The sequence below is a fragment of the Bufo bufo genome, chromosome 3, assembly GCF_905171765.1.
Source record: "Bufo bufo chromosome 3, aBufBuf1.1, whole genome shotgun sequence".
Lineage (NCBI taxonomy): Eukaryota > Metazoa > Chordata > Amphibia > Anura > Bufonidae > Bufo > Bufo bufo.
The window spans coordinates 126672461-126689610 of record NC_053391.1 but is presented as its reverse complement, the minus strand read 5'-3'; positions in this window follow the sequence as shown (position 1 = coordinate 126689610).

Here is a 17150-nt window from a genome sequence, read left to right as displayed (position 1 = left end):
TCTGTTTTAAGAGCAGAGAAATCAAATTTTTTGTAAATTGGTATTTTTTTATAAATAAAAATGAAATATTTTGACTCAAAATTACCAATGTCATGAAGTACAATATGTGATGAGAAAACAATCTCAGAATGGCTTGGATAAGTAAAACCATTTCAAAGTTATCACCACATAAAGTGACACAGTGCAAAAAATGGCCTGGTCCTTAAGGTGAAAAATGGCAGGGTCCTGAAGGGGTTAAGGCTTTGTTCATATTATATATGTTGGTTATAGCTTCCATTCATAACAGACCCATAATAGCAACAGTATGATAGATTGGTTTTCAAACAGAGTCCTTAGAAACCTGATGGACCCCGTTTACTTGTGGGTACAGTGTTTTTTGTTGAGTGTGGACTACTGTACCATTGCTATCAAATAGTGTGAATACAGCCTTAGGCACGTGATCATATCCATTTTGCTGTCCACAAAGTGTGGATCCGCAAAACACGGATAACAGCCGAGAGCTACCATGTTTTTTTTGTGCAAATTCTCTTTCGGGCACCAGCGGAGGAAGGTATGGTGGCAGGCTGACTTGATGCTGCTTTCTGTTCCTAGTTGACACTGGCCTACAAATGGCTGGATGATGAGGGTGTCCTTAGCCTGTTTTCCCTCTATTAAAATACGATGTTCGCAAAGGCTGAATATTGTGAGGGTGCTCTACAATTTGCTTCCCTACAATTCCAGCAGGAGAAGGGGAAAACATTTCCCCTCATCGCCCCATTCTTCTCTCAACTCACTAACACTCTCAGCACCCACCCTTGGCAGGAAGTTGGCCTAGCCCACTTCTACCAGAGGGGGAGGAATGGAATGGTAAGTTTCTGTTATGATAGCGGGTGTGGACCCACTGCGACACTGACCAGCTATATACTGGAGGGCATGACTAAGTAACTACCTAGTCTTCACTAGAGCCTCTGATAGTGAGGATAGACTTGGGCCCTTAGGGTAGTTACCAGGTGCCACTCCAGAGCAGTCCCTGGGCCAGTGGCAGCTGACCTGGGGGTCAAAGATACCGATACAAAGCACCGAGGGGAAAGACGTGGTCAGGAAGTCCGGAGTCAGGGAAAGGAAGTGATCATGCAAAGTCCATAATCAAAGTCCAAGCTCAGAGGCAGGCAGCAATCAAGCAAAGTCCATTCAAACAAGAAGTTGGGTCCGGTACACAGTAAAGCAGAATCTTCTTAACACCTTCACTCTAGGACCTAGGCTGGCTAATGTCATGTCTTATGTCTCATGGATCATTATCATTAATGTCATCTCTTTACTGCATTGTATTGCTGCTTAAGTTTGTCCCTCTTGTCTCCCTGTAATTGCCTGTTCTTGCAGCCCCCTCCCTCCTTCTTGACAGTAGTTGTAGCCATTTTATCTTATCTGCACTGGTGTTTTCATGTGCTTCTCAAGTCTTCCAAATTATTATCTTTTCACCTACTTTTTTGGTGCATAACTAGAAGATTTTAACTCAGAATAAATTCATCTGGATTCTTCATACATGCCTGAGCAGTTGAGTTGATCACTGTCTGGCAAGAGTCTGAAGTAAGTATACAGTTCAATACGGATTGCCATTGTTACATGGAGCCATTGAGCACAACACTTACTGTATTGTCAGGATATTGAGGGAGAACAGTAAAAAGATGGTATATACACAGGGAAGCTCCCAGCTTCTGCAGACATAGCCACTCACAGATGCAGCATCGGTGCAGTGACAGGCAACTATCAGTGTGCTTTGTGCATAGAAGCTACACCTCAAATACAGCATAAATTATTATTGCAATTTCAGCTTATTTCTGCATCCTATTAATTCTGTCTGTGTGACAACATGGCTGAAGGCAGCAGTGCACAGAATGTCCAGCCAGAGCTGCAAGAGGATATGGACCTTAGTCCACAACCTATTGAAAGAGCTAGACGCCTAACTCACCCTACATGGAATGTCAGAGAAAATCTTGAGAACTTTCTTCCCAAGTCTTTGGTTTATGGCAAAACTGCTTAGGGTACTTTCACACTAGCGTTTTAATTTTCCGGCACTGAGTTCCGTCATAGGGGCTCAATACCGGAAAAGAACTGATCAGTTTTATCCCCATGCATTCTGAATGGAGAGAAATCTGTTCAGGATGCATCAGGATGTCTTCAGTTCAGTCACTGAACGGCGTTTTTGCCGCAAGTGTGAAAGTAGCCTTAGTCATATCTCCACCATTTCTTAGGTGGCTTGTGATGAATCACCACCAGAGGGAGCCCGAGTGCAACTTTCCACAATGTATTAGCTGTATTCAATTGCAAACACTGAATACGTTAATTTATTAGAAACCCTTAATACCCAAGTCCAAAATAGCGCCAAGAATCGATTACCTTCAGGAAATGTCATCTTGTGTTACCAAATCTACCAGGCATTCCAAATGATTATCTAAATCACAGTCTTGAAGATATTCTAGGCTCAGTGACAAGCTTATAAGAGCACGGGCGAAGGCTGTGACTACCAGGATACAGGCTGATTTTGTGCAAAAAAAAGGCCACTATGTAAGCTGAAGCGGCATCCAAAAAGGCCACTATAGAAGCTGAAGCAGCATCCAAAAGAGCCAAGATGGAAGCAGCAGAAGAATCATAAAAAGCTGAGATGGAAGCCAAAAGAGCTGAGATGGAAGCATCAGAAGCATCCAAAAGTGCCTAAATGGAAGCTCTGCAGAAACAATGTGAACACGCTACAGCCGTGGCAAGGTTAAAGGTTCTAGAACAAGCTGATAGCGGAAGTGAAATAGACAGTTCCAGCTTAAGGGAAGTGGATGTAGAAGACCCTGTTAAGACCATGAAAGACTATATGCTAAGCCAAAATTGCAAACCTCTGTTTGGTGAAAACGTTCCTGACAGCTTAGATGATCGTCAAGAACAAAAAGGTGCAGATCCTTCAGAACCCTGCATTCAAGGTAAATACTGTGTACCTCCTTCACACATCACAGTGCACCAAGACCCTACACCTCTGCAACCTCAAAGCAAGTTGTGAAACTGCCGGCATCCATAGCGGTCCAGCTTTATATGTAACTAGACCTATGGACTCTAAACCAGCTCTCAAACTGAATGCCTACGCAGCTCCATATGTACCTATGTCTCTTAATCAGACTACCACAAACAATAATATCAGCACTAGAGATGAGTGACATTTTCAAAAATTCGATTTGGATGTTTTGCCGAATCTTCCCCCAAAATTCTATTTGATGAGAGCCTATATATCGGTGTACAACACTTTGCATTGCAAAAACATGCATAACTTGTCCGCTGTGGTAGTAAAACAGTTACTGTGTGTCAGTATAACAGGCAGTTGACAGGCGTCACTCTTAGAATAAGTTCACACTTCACTTATTTGGTCACTTACGAGGCCAAAAGTGACCAAATAACTAAAGTGTGAACTCAGCCTAATAGTCCATTCACACATCCGTAGAATGGGTCCGGATCCGTTCTGCAACGTTGCAGAACAAATCCGGACCCATTAATTCTCTATGGGGCCGGAAGAGATGCGGACAGCACACAGTGTGCTGTCTGCATCCGCATTTCCAGAGCGCGGCCCCAATCTTCCAGTGCGCGGCTCCCCAAAAAAATAGAACATGTTCTATACTTGTCCGCAATTGCGGACAAGAATAGGCAGTTATATGGGGGTGCCGGCCGAGTGTATTGCGGATCCGCAATACACTACTGACATGTAAATGGACCCTTACAGGTAAATGTTAGCGTCAGGTATAAAGAACCATGGAGTGGCCCAAGATTCTACTATAGAGTGAAAGAGCGCAATCCAGCTGATTCCACATAGATTGCTACAGAACCTGTTCTGTTACACGTTGATACAAGTAGTGGCCCCTTGACAGAGTGGAGAGGGTGTCAGCAATAAGTTTGCGTTGACATCATTGTTTATTTTTCCTTTTCTCTGATCTGTCACAAGAACAACCCCAAAAAAAACATCTAGTCTTTTGTGCCTCCGCCTTCACACGGTCAGCATTTGGTCAGTAATCCATCAGTATTGCTAAGGCCAAAAAAAATATACAGGCGTTGATCCAAAACAGAGATGACACTTGATTGGAAAATGTTCATGTCTTCTGTGTTTTGTACCCACTCTTGCTTTTAGCTTCCAAATCATGATCATATCCTGATGCAAAATAGGGACAGTGTGATAGAGGCCTTAAGGATGCTCCAAAGACAGGATTTGTTGTGGTTTTTCATTTTTCCATCCTTCAGACAGATTAGAAGGAGGGTAAAATAAATGGTGATGTCAACAAGGCCCAACAGGGACACTAGTGGCCCAGTCACAGAGTGGGTAGGGTGTCAACCTCATGAGGAGTCAACATAGTGGCCCAGTCACAGAGTGGTGAGGTGGCAACTGCATGAGGAGTCAACACAATGGGCCAGTCACAGAGTGGTGAAGTGGCAACAGCTTAAGGAGTCACCACTGGCCCAGTCACAAAGTGGTGAGGGTAGAAACTGCATGAGGAGTCAACATACTGGCCCAGTCATACAGTAGTGAGGGTGGAAACTGTATGAGGAGTCAGCACAATGGTCCAGTCACAGAGTAGTGAGGTGGCACCAGCATGAAGAGTCAACACAGTGACAGAGTGTGGATGTGGGGGGCAGTAATAGCACAAGATGGTGGGTGGCAGTAGGAGAAGATGGCAGCAGGGGTGTGGCATCAGGCGGGTCACAGCATCAGAATAGTGGCTTAAGCAGGTGGCCAGAAGAAATGGGTCTTTTTTTACAAAGATTGGGTGTGGCACTGAGAATGATCCAGCCTGAGGCATCAGGCACTGGCATGTGGAAATCCTTGCTGATCCACTCCTCATTCATCTTTACAAAGTTTAGTCTCTGAACATTTTGGGTGGAAAGGCGAGTTCTCCTTGGGGTAACTATGCCCCCCCGCTGCAATAAACACCTGCTCTAGTGCCTCACTACTGGCCGGGCAGGAAAACTTGTTCAGGGCAAACTCAACCAGTTGCGACCACAAACAAGTTTGGCTGCCCAGTAGTCCAGGGAATCTTGGATTTGTGGTGGCAGACAGTGGTGGACCAACATATGCCGAGAACCGTGTGTTCGCGGCGGGCCCTGTAGACTTGAATGGCAGGCGAACCTGAAAAACCTTCAGGTCATATTTGCAGCCACCAAATAATTACTAGAAGTGCACAAATAGTCCCACAACATGAACAGGGACATACCAGATGTATTATGCGAATTTGCGATCTCAATTCATTAATTTTTCATTGCAAAATATCAGCAATGTACTTTCCGCATATGCGCATGTGCAAAATAGGTGTGGCCTACTACAGCAACTGGTTTCCACCGACTCGAAGTTGGATGCGATCAGAAAAGATGGTTGGCAGCAATTTTCACGAGGAAGAACTCCTGATTACTGTAAGTAATTTGACATTAAAGCAGAGCATTTGATTACATTTCAGATGCATGTCAGAACAATCGCTTTATATGCAGATAGAGTGTTTAAAAAAATGTGCCATTGGAAAAATCTCTAATGATGCAATTATTTTCTTCGCAGTACACACAACTTCACATTTTATAAGGTCTCAGTAGATATTAGTGATTGGTGCACTAATTATTGTTGTAACATCACAGCACAATGTCTATAGCATGTACAGGTGAAACTCCAAAAATTAGAATATCGTGCAAAAGTCCATTTATTTCAGTAATGCAAATTTAAAGGAATTGCTTTAATGGAACCTAAAATTTGAATTTTGCGAAAAGGTTCAATATTCTAGGCTCAAAGTGTCACACTCCAGTCAACTAATTAATCCATACCCCCTGAGCAAAGGGTACCTCAAAATTGAGACTTTGGGGTTTCATAAGCTATAAGCCAAAATCATCCAAATTATAACAAAGAAAGGCTTAAAATATCTCTCTTTCCATGTAATGAGTGTATCTCATATATTAGTTTCACCTTTTAAGTTGCATTACTGAAATAAATGAACTTTGCACGATATTCTAATTTTTCGAGTTTCACCTGTATGTATGGACAGCAAAGAAACATCTCTCACATGCACATTACACATCCATTTTCCTGCCGCATACTATATACCTCACACACACAAACACAGTCTATAGTTTGTGTCCTGTTGGTCAGGACTCAGGAGAAGCTTTATTTGTCAGACCGCCAGTATTTGCTGGTTCATTTAGAGTTACCCAGGGTGCACCACGGGGAGGCATACCAGCTTTACACCCCATACCGTACCATCCCTTCACTAGACAGGTACATCTCTGCTCAGCTGGACAATATCCGATTGCTCACTCAGACCTAACACACATACAATCGCAATACAATCCGATCTTCTAACTGTAACAGTAAATCTAATATTTCCCCTTCAAAGACTTAAATACTTTTTGCTGTTTTGTTGAGGACATTATTTTCAATACTAGTATTTTAAAAAATTGGGATTATATGCTTGCATCTTTATCTTGCAGCGCATGTTGGGGCAGGGATATCATCTGACCCGGGCCCATGCTGAAAAACATAGGATAGTCCGTGAACTAGGCAACGAGCTGTTGCAGAAGTTCAAAGTGAAGCACCACAGAATGGCCCTTATAAAAAAAATGGTCTGATTTAAAGCGGAGGAATCCAGAGCGGATCAGAGAGAATCGAGACCGAACATGCCCATGCCCAGGTCCCACGCCAACACTCTGTAATGTATATATACAGTTATGCAAATAAGTATTTCATCCCTTAACAAATGATTACTTAGTACCTCGTGTGACACGTAGCACATTAGGGTACTTTCACACTTGGGTTAAAATTTTCCGGTATGGAGTTCCGTCCTCGGGGCTCAATACCGGAAAAAACTGATCAGTTTTATCCTAATGCATTCTTAATGAAAAGCAATCCGTTCAGTATGCATCCTGATGTCTTCAGTTCAGTACTTTCATGGTATTTAGACAGAGAAAAAAAACGCAGCATGCTCCATTTTTCTCTCCCTATCCAAAATTCTGGAACACTTGCATTAATTTCCATTGAAATGTATTGCACAGACCTTTAAAAAGGTAAAAATAATTAATACCGGATCCGCTTTTCCGGATGACACCAGAGAGACGGATCCGGTATTGCAATGCATTTGTGAGACAGATCCACATCCGGATCCGTCTACAAATGGGATCCGTTTGCATACAGATTACCGGAACTGCCGGCCGAAATCCAGCAACGCAAGTGTGAAAGTACCCTTAGTCATTTACATATTGTAATTTCTGGATATTTAAAGTTGTTATGATTTCTGAGTTGTTTGTTTAAATTATGAACATTGTGTGATTACAGATGTTCCAATTCCCTCAGTCCGCCGCAGGCCTTCCACGAGGATTTGGAGGTGGTGGAGATCTCCGCAGAGGAGGAGGAGGGAGAGGAGGCCATAAAAAAATACTGCACTAATTTGCTCTTAATCTGAAATGCAAGTAATTTTTTTATTTTTTTTTATCCTAACAGTAATTAAGAAAATAAATGTGAAAAAGAAAAGCTGCAGCAGGAGCACCAAAAACCAATCAATGAGCTCCGGGAGCAGCAGGAGCTGAAAATTAAGGAGCTGCAGCGTAAGATGCGGGCTCAGCGCATGACATTTGTGCACAAGGTGCAAAAGTTGGATGAGCAGCACCGCACTGGGATGCAGGAGGTGCTGGACCAACTTAAAAAATTGCCATAAAGGCAAGTTATTTTTGTAAAATTGTTCATAAATAGTTTTTTAGTTTATAACATGTGCTTTCTATTTTTAAATATTGTTATGTTTTGGTGTAATTTTAAACAATAAGGTTACAGTAAGGCCCCTTCAGTCCAGGACAAACTCATCAGGACAGACAGCAGCATCAGCAGGTAAAGGTAACAGTTGAGTATAAGGCCTACACATAACTCCACAAAACTCAGCAGGAACAGACAGCAGCAGGTTCTTAGCAGGAATGTGTTCCCAGGAATGGTCCACTACCAGACTGGGGCAACACCTAAAATAAACTTAAACACCTCTGACAGCAGCAGGTACAGTTGTGTTCAAAATAATAGCAGTCAGACATCACTAACCTGATCAATCACTGTTTTTGGTAGAAATAATATTTCTACATGGCAAATAATTTACTAGCAGGTGTAGTAGAGTAATAGAAATCCAACAGACCCAAAAGTCATTCCATGCATGCTGCTTATTCTGTGCAATTGAATCACTAATTGAAAGGGGCATGTTCAAAATAATAGCAGTGTGGAGTTAAATTAGTGAGGTCATTCATTCTTTGAAAAACAGGTGGCAATTATTGCCCTTATTTAAGGAAGGAAGGCAGCAAATGTTGTAAATGCTGGTTACAGTGCATTTCTCTCTGAAATTCGGAGGAAAATGGGTTGTTCCAGACATTGTTCAGAAGAACAGCGTACCTTGATTAAAAAGTTGATTGGAGAGAGGAAAACATATAAAGAAGTGCAGAAAATGACAGGCTGCTCAGCTAAAAGGATCGCAAATGCTTTAAAATGGCAACCAAAACCTGAAAGACGTGGAAGAAAGCGGAAAACTACCATTCAAATGGATAGAAGAATAGCCAAAATGGCAAGGACTCAGCCAACAATCAGCTCCAGGAAGGTCAAAGAAGGTCAAAGAAGGTCTTACAGTGAGTACTGTTACAATTAGAAGACGCCTATGTGAAGCCAAGCTATCTGAAAGAAGCCCCTGCAAAGTCCCACTGTTGAAAAAAAGACGTGCTGAAGAGGTTACAGTTTGCCAAAGAGCACATTGACTGGCCTAAAGAGACATTTTGTGAACTGATGAAAGTAAGATTGTTCTTTTTGGGTCTAGTGGCTGGAGACAGTTTGTCAGATGACCCCCAAGCACTGAATTTAAGCCACAGTACACTGTGAAGACAGTGAAGCATGGTGGGGCAAGCATCATGATATGGGGATGTTTCTCATACTGCGGTGTTGGGCCTATTTATCGCATACCAAGGATCATGGATCAGTTTGAATACATCAGAATACTCGAAGAGGTCATGCTGCCTTAAGCTGAAGAGGAAATGCCCTTGAAATGGGTGTTCCAACAAGACAACGACCCCAAACACACCAGTAAACGTGCAACATCTTGGTTCTAGACCAACAAGATTGACGTTATGGAGTGGCCAGCCCAATCCCCGGATCTTAATACAATGGAAAACTTGTGAGTGGACATCAAAAATGCAGTTTCTGAGGTAAAACCAAGAAATAGAAAAGAACTGTGGAATGTAGTCCAATCATCCTGGGCTGGAGTACCTGTTCTCAGGTGCCAGTTGGTTGACTCCATGCAACACAGATGTACAGCAGTTCTCAGAAACAGTGGTTATACAACTAAATATTAGTTAAGTGATTCAAAGGAAAGCAAAATCTTCAAACATTTTTCAGTTTATATAGTGAATGTTTGAGTTTGTAAAGAAGAATACAAACACTGCTATTTTTTTGAACAGTCTAATATTCAGTTTTCTTCTATTTTTTTTAGAGGAACAACACAGATTTGATATATTTTTCTTCATGTTTTGATTTGGAATAGAATGTGTAGAGTTCCCAAAGCATTTGTGTGTATGGAAATAGAAGCTATTAGAAGGATTTTGAGCTTTATTCACTTTTTTAACCCCTTCCCGACCTTTGACGTACTGTTATGTCATGGGAACCACTGAGTTCCCGCAATTTGACGTAATAGTACGTCATAGTGATCGGGCGGGCACCGGAGCGGTGTGTGCGCGATCACTGCAGGGGCCCGTCAGTCCGTGGTAGCCGGGCCCCTGCTGTATCCGCTAGCATAGCTGTAAATGCCGATGCCGGCGGATTAACCCCTTCTATGCCGCGGTCCGCACTGACCGCGACATAGAAGAGGTTTGTGTCAGGTGAGGGAGAGCATCGAGTCCCCGCGCTGCTGTGGCGGGGACCCGTTGCAACACAAGGCAGCCCGATGCCGTGCAGAGGCTGCCCAATGCCTTGCACAGTATCGGGAACTGCCTTCTATGGGAGCCGAGGAGATCCAGCCTCAGGCTGGGTCTCCTAGGCAACCTGTTAGTGTATGACTCAGTGTCATAAACTAACAGGCAATGCATTACAATACAGATGTATTGTAATGTATTGCAAAGGGGATCAGACCCCCAAAAGTGAATGTCATAAATAAAGTAAAGTAAAAAAAAGTAAAAATAAAAGTGTTTTTAATAAAATTAATAAAGTAATAAAATTAATAAAGTAAAAAAGAAAAAAAACTCCCCTTATTTTATAATAAAAAACAGAAAGAAAAGAAAACACACATATTAGGTATCGCCGCGTCCCTAATGACCGGCTCTATAAATATATCACATGATCCACCCTGTCCAATAAACACCATAAAAAATAAAATTAAAAACCGTGTAAAAAAAAGCCATTTTTGTCACCTTACATCACAAAAAGTGCAACACCAAGCGATCAAAAAGGCTTATGCCCCCCAAAATGGTATCAATAAAACCGTCACCTCATCCCGCAAAAAATGAGCCCCTACCTAAGACAATCGCCTAAAAAATAAAAAAACTATAGCTCTCCAAAAATGGAGACACTAAAACATAATTTTTTTTGTGTCTAAACTGCTATTATTGTGCTAAAGTGAAATACATAAAAAAATATACATATTGGGTATCGCCACGTCCGTAACAAACAGCTCTATAAAAATATCACATGACCTAACCACTCAGCTGAACACCGTAAAAAAAAAAAAAACATTACATCACAAAAATTGCAACAGCAAGCGATCAGAAACACGTATGCCCCCCAAAAGTACTAATCAGACCGTCACCTCATCCCGCAAAAATTACACCCTACCTGAGAGAATCGGTCAAAAAATAAAAAAGCTATGGCTCTCAGACTATGAGACACTAAAATATCATTATTTCGGTTTCAAAAATGCTATTATTGTGTAAAATTCAAATAAATAAGAAAAAGTAGACATATTAGGTATTGCCACGTGCGTGACGATCTGCTCTATAAAAAAGTCCCAAGACCTAATCCCTCGGTTAAACGCTGTAAAAATAAAAAATAAAACGGTGCCAAAACATCAATTTTTTTGTTACCTTGCCTCACAAAAAACGTAATATAGAGCAATAAAAAATCATATGTACCCCAAAACAGTACCAATAAAACTGGTACCTTATCCCGTAGTTTCCAAAATGTGGTCACTTTTTTGAGTTTCTACTCTAGGGGTGCATCAGGGGGGCTTCAAATGGGACATGGCATCTAAAAACCAGTTCAGCTAAATTTGCCTTCCAAAAACCATATGGCGTTCCTTTCCTTCTGCGCCCTGCCGTGTGCCCGTACAGCAGTTTACGATCACATGTGGGGTGTTTCTGTAAACCGCAGAATCAGGGTAATAATTGAGTTTTATTTGGCTGTTAACCCTTGCTTTGCTACTGGAAAAAATGGATTAAAATGTAAAATCTGCCAAAAAAGTGAAATTCATCTCCATTTTCCATCAATTCTTGTGGAACACCTAATGGGTTAAGAAAGTTTGTAAAATCAGTTTTGTATACCTTGAGGGGTGTAGTTTCTAAAATGGGGTCATTTTTGGGTGGTTTCTATTATGTAAGCCTCACAAAGTGACTTCAGATCTGAACTGGTCCTTAAAAAGTGGGTTTTGGAAATTTTCCGAAAAATTTCAAGATTTGCTTCCATACTTCTAAGCCTTCTAACGTCCCCAAAAAATAAAATGTCATTTTCAAAATGATCCAAACATGAAGTAGACATATGGGGAATGTAAAGTAATTACTATTTTTGAAGGTATTACTATCTATTATAAAAGTAAAGAAATTGAAATTTGCAAATTTGCAAATTTTTTCAAATTTTTGGTAAATTTGGTATTTTTTTATGAATAAAAATGTTTTTTTTTACTTATTTTTAAGCCTGCATCCGAAATCCCGATGATAAGACGACTGAGGGCAACAGCTTCAACAGCCTCACTGGGCATGCGCCGATCCCAGCTGGCTGAGGAAACAGCGAACACGTCACTGGGATCGGCGCATGCCCAGTGACGCTGTTGAAGCTGTTGCCCTCAGTCGCTGGCACTGCGCCTGCGCGGGATTTTAGATGCAGGCGAGAGGAGGATCGGGGGTGTTTGCCGCAGAGCGCGGCGCTGGGGGGGGAGCACTTAGGAGGGGATTTAGGCGATCTTGGAGGAGTTATTAGTTTTCAAATTTAGGCGGGCACAGCCCTTCAGAGGGGTGTTCCTGGGCACTGTGGACAAAGAATAACGCCCCTCTGGGCTTCTTACAACTTCATTTGAATATCATAAAAAGTGTTTTTTGGAAGAAATAACAAGACACAGAATAAAAAGAACAAGACATATGGAAATAAGGTACTTTATTACACATGGATTCATTAAAAAAATTTTTTGCTAATATGCTAGTGACAGATTCCCTTTAAGCAATATTCCGATTGTCCATCTAGATTGGCTTGCTCAAATGTCTAGGTACGTCATATGTGGTCCCAGCCGTACTGCTGTTATCTTTATGTTACGTATAAAGGACTTTCTATCTTTATATCTTGAGGGTATAGTCTCTATACAGTCCCAATATAATGGTATCCAGATTATCTTTTTTACTCACTGTGTACCCGGATGATTCACTTTGTTCGGTACGCGGGAGTTTCTGTTGTGGCGTCCCACAGATCAGCTGTTCTCCGCTCCGGCGATGTGTGTTCCGGTTTTGCCGAGGTCTCGCCTAACTTCTCGCAAGAATCCTTATTGCGAATATTCGCTTCCGTGAGTAGGATAGAACTTCTTCGATAGTCTATTTTCGTACCTTAGTACATGGCCATGTACAGTCGAGACTGCTTGTTATACAGGTATTCCAACCAGACGCGTTTCGAGAACACTTATCTCTTCCTCAGTGGGTAACCTGTGTGTTGTGTGGTTTCGATTTTATATCCTCCTCATTATTGTTTAATTGATTGCACTTGTTGTTCAAGGCTTGGTAATTATGACGTAGTATTCTGACCCTCTTTCCTATTGGTCTTTTTCATTTCTCATGTGGATTCTTTATGCGATTTTTCGTCATATGATTTTTCATTTCATCGTGCGGTTTTGTAGTTCCTTCATGTGATTTTTCATCAAGCGGTTTTTCAACATCATGCAGATTTACATCGTCATGCCATATGTCCTTCTATAGGTGTAGATGGACAGGCTTCTCTCCAACATGGTATGACAAAATATGTGTGCCACCATCTTAATAAATATAGAATTCAAACATGGTAACATCCATACATTTTTTACATAAAACTTATTCTCAAAATAGTTTCCACGAAACGAAGGTCTCTCGAAAAGATCCCCTCTCGAAAATTTCCTCTCGAAGAAAATATCGGAAAAGATTTCCTTGAAATAATCTCGAAGATACTTCGAAAAAATTTCTCGAAAAGATTCCGAAAAATTTTTTCCCCAAAGAAATCTTGAGTATAAACATCCTTCGAGCATTAAAAATTAATAAATAAAAAATTCAATATCTCATTCTTCTGATTGTAATTAATGTGGTTTTGCAGATCACTCTATAGTCATATATTGTGGGATTTCTCAAATATTTGTATACATCCCGAATCAATTTGCACATTTCTCCACCTTTCTGGGGGGGTGTGACTAAATATTAGTTTGATGTTTTTATTTTAGTTCTCACTAATTCTCTTGGTTATACCTCATCTATCCAGCCTATCAGTAATATTTGTGTGTATGGGTCACCACAGTTGTATTGTGGGCAGTATTTCAGTTGAAGCCGAAGATCTCTAGGTCTGCATTCAGACCTGCGGGGAGAAGACTACCAAAATCATAGATTCTCCTCGATTCTGCTCGGGACATCCTCATAATGTGATTACCTCCTCTCCAGTGTGTGTCTACCTTCTCCAGGTCCATGATGCCCCTTGAGTCACTGTTGTGTGCCACCTTAAAGTGCTTGGATAAGGAATGATTTTCATATCCTTTTTTGATGTTATTCAGGTGTTCTGTTATTCTCACTCTCAGGGGCCTCTTAGTTCTGCCAATGTACTGTTTCTGGCACGGGCACTGGACAAGGTAGACCACACTGGAGGAGTCACATGTTAGACATTCTTTGATATCTAACGCAAACTGATTCTGGGTAGATTGGACCCTGGTTATCCTTTTGGGAAATGACGTGTTCCTACATCCTAGACACCTCCCACATCTATAGAACCCATTCATATTCAGCCATTTTTGGAGTGTGAGTCCCTCTTTTTTCTTGTGATTTTTAATTGACGTTGCAATTTTTATACCTAAGTTCGGTGATTTAGTGAATGTGAAAAGGGGAAAAGTGTGGAGTATGGGTCCAATGACCTTGTCTCTTAATAAAAAGTGCCAGTGTTGATTTCGGCAAAACCGGAACTCACATCGCCGGAGCGGAGAACAGCTGATCTGTGGGACGCCACAACAGAAACTCCCGCGTACCGAACAAAGTGAATCATCCGGGTACACAGTGAGTAAAAAAGATAATCTGGATACCATTATATTGGGACTGTATAGAGACTATACCCTCAAGATATAAAGATAGAAAGTCCTTCCCTGCCTGTGTTTGCAAGACCACATGTCTGTGGTCAGATGTATCTTGGCACCGACACTGTGTGCCAAAGATATATTAACTTGCCGCTGAACGTAGCCATATAGTTCAGGGATACCCTTCTGGGAGAAATATTTCCTTCCGGGGACCTTCCATTGCGGTGTGCCAATAGCCACAAATTTTCTAAAGGCCTCCGAGTCCACCAATATATATGGCAGTAGTTGTCTGGCTAGCAGTTCCAACAAGCCAGCGGTCAGCCGTTGGGCAAGAGGATTATCCGGCGTCATAATTTTTTTTCCGTTCAAGCATTTGGGCCACAGAAGCCTGCCTTGTGGCAGATGAACGTGATGATGACACGGTGGAAGGTGGAGTAGAGGACAAATGCGAGGAGAAGGAGAAGAGACAGGACATGGAGCGCCGGGAGTGTGTCTTGGTGGATTCTGAAGGCGTTGCTCCCACTGCAGTCATTTGCAGTCCGCTTTTTGCCTCCTGTGCACTGCAAGTTCTGCCTGTTTCTCCTCCTTCCCCTCCCTATCTGCTGCTCCGTCTCTCCCTCTGAACTCTCCTCCTCTTCCTCCGTTGTGTGCACCCACATGACGTCCATCGACACGTCATCATCGTTACCTTCACCACCGCTGACATTAGAGATCTCGGAGTAGGCAGAACAGCGGGACCACCCTCCTTGGGCCGATCTGGCTACTGTCGTCAGACCGCTGCGTTGCAGCCTCATCCAATGCCAAGAATGGCTGCGCATTGGTAAAGTCTGGAAATGAATGGGAAAATAATTCCTCTGACTTGATTGGAGGGGCTATGGTGGTGGTGGTGTCTTTGGGGGTGCACACAGCAGAAAGTGAGGAGGGTGCAGATACAGAGGATGAGTAGGGTGCAGAAGCGGAAGGCTGAGCGAGCCACTCAACCAACTGTGGTGTGTCCTTTCACACTGAAAACATGGAAAGTACATTAATCATTAATGGTAGATATGAACCCCATTCTGTGACCCATGTACATGAGAGATACTATAATTATATATATATATATATATATATATATATAGATGAGAGTTCAGGGCAGCACTCCTTGTAGCAAATGTTGGGTGCCAGCGGTATCGACACTCGACCACAGTGTCAAACAACCAGAGGAATAAATACACCGCAGCACGTCCATAAGGTGAAAAATGTGGGATCCTTTATTCACCCAAGCAGCGACGTTTCGGTCCGCTTGCTGGGACCATTTACAAGCTTGTAAATGGTCCCAGCAAGCGGACCGAAACGTCGCTGCTTGGGTGAATAAAGGATCCCACATTTTTCACCTTATGGACGTGCTGCGGTGTATTTATTCCTCTATATATATATATATATATATATATATATATATACTATAATTGTCCCTATATACTGTAGAATAGCTTCTCCCTGCATTAACAATAGTGAGCGCTTACTGCCTGCTGTCATGTATCTCATTTAGAGCACGCTGCTAAGGTATATTTCTGTCCAAATTTTCTAGTATAAATGTACAAATTCTCTAATTAAAGTATTATCGGAAAAGGTTCCCTATCTCTGTCCCTACACATTAGAAGAAAAAAAATTACAATCACGACAGTTACACTTTAAGACTAAATAAAGTATGATTTTATCTGAGTGCTGATCAAACTTCTATTTTCCATATATCACCTGGAAGCTAGGCCTATGATTTTGTACTAACATAGTGGATGGAGGTGAGCTGATTCAATTTGTATCATCTGTGCTCTAATAGTGCCAGATTCCCCCTGACTGCTTCCTTAAAGGGTTTCTATCACTTCGTATGACATAATTAGCTGTCAGACACTAGCGATCTGCTAGTGTCTGCTCTGGCCAACCATCCTACTATAATCACTTGTGGGGCAGCGGTTTTGCTAAAAAACTAACTTTTATAAATATGCTAATGAGCCTCTAGGTGCTATGTGGGCGTCATTAGCACCTAGAGGCTCCGTCTACCTTCATACACAGCCGCCGCCCAGCGCGTCCCTCCAGCCCGCCCATGTCCTCCTCCGTGTGACGCAGCGGCCGAATTCTCGCGCATGCGCCGTGCGCGGCTGTATTCGGCGCATTTGAGATGTGAGCTCGGAGCGGTCAGACATTCAATGCGCATGCGCCGAATACATCCGCGCATGCGCATTGAATGTCTGACCGCTCCGAGCTCAGACATCTCAAATGCGCCGAATACAGCCGCGCACGGCGCATGCGCGAGAATTCGGCCGCTGCGTCACACGGAGGAGGACATGGGCGGGCTGGAGGGACGCGCTGGGCGGCGGCTGTGTATGAAGGTAGACGGAGCCTCTAGGTGCTAATGACGCCCACATAGCACCTAGAGGCTCATTAGCATATTTATAAAAGTTTGTTTTTTAGCAAAACCGCTGCCCCACAAGTGATTATAGTAGGATGGTTGGCCAGAGCAGACACTAGCAGATCGCTAGTGTCTGACAGCTAATTATGTCATACGAAGTGATAGAAACCCTTTAACAGACCGCCCATACAGCACTTTATGTGATCAGTAAGAGAGGTGTGCATCTGCACACTTCTCTCTCTCCCCCTGCCTGACACTGATCTGTATGATCAAGTGTAGGCAGG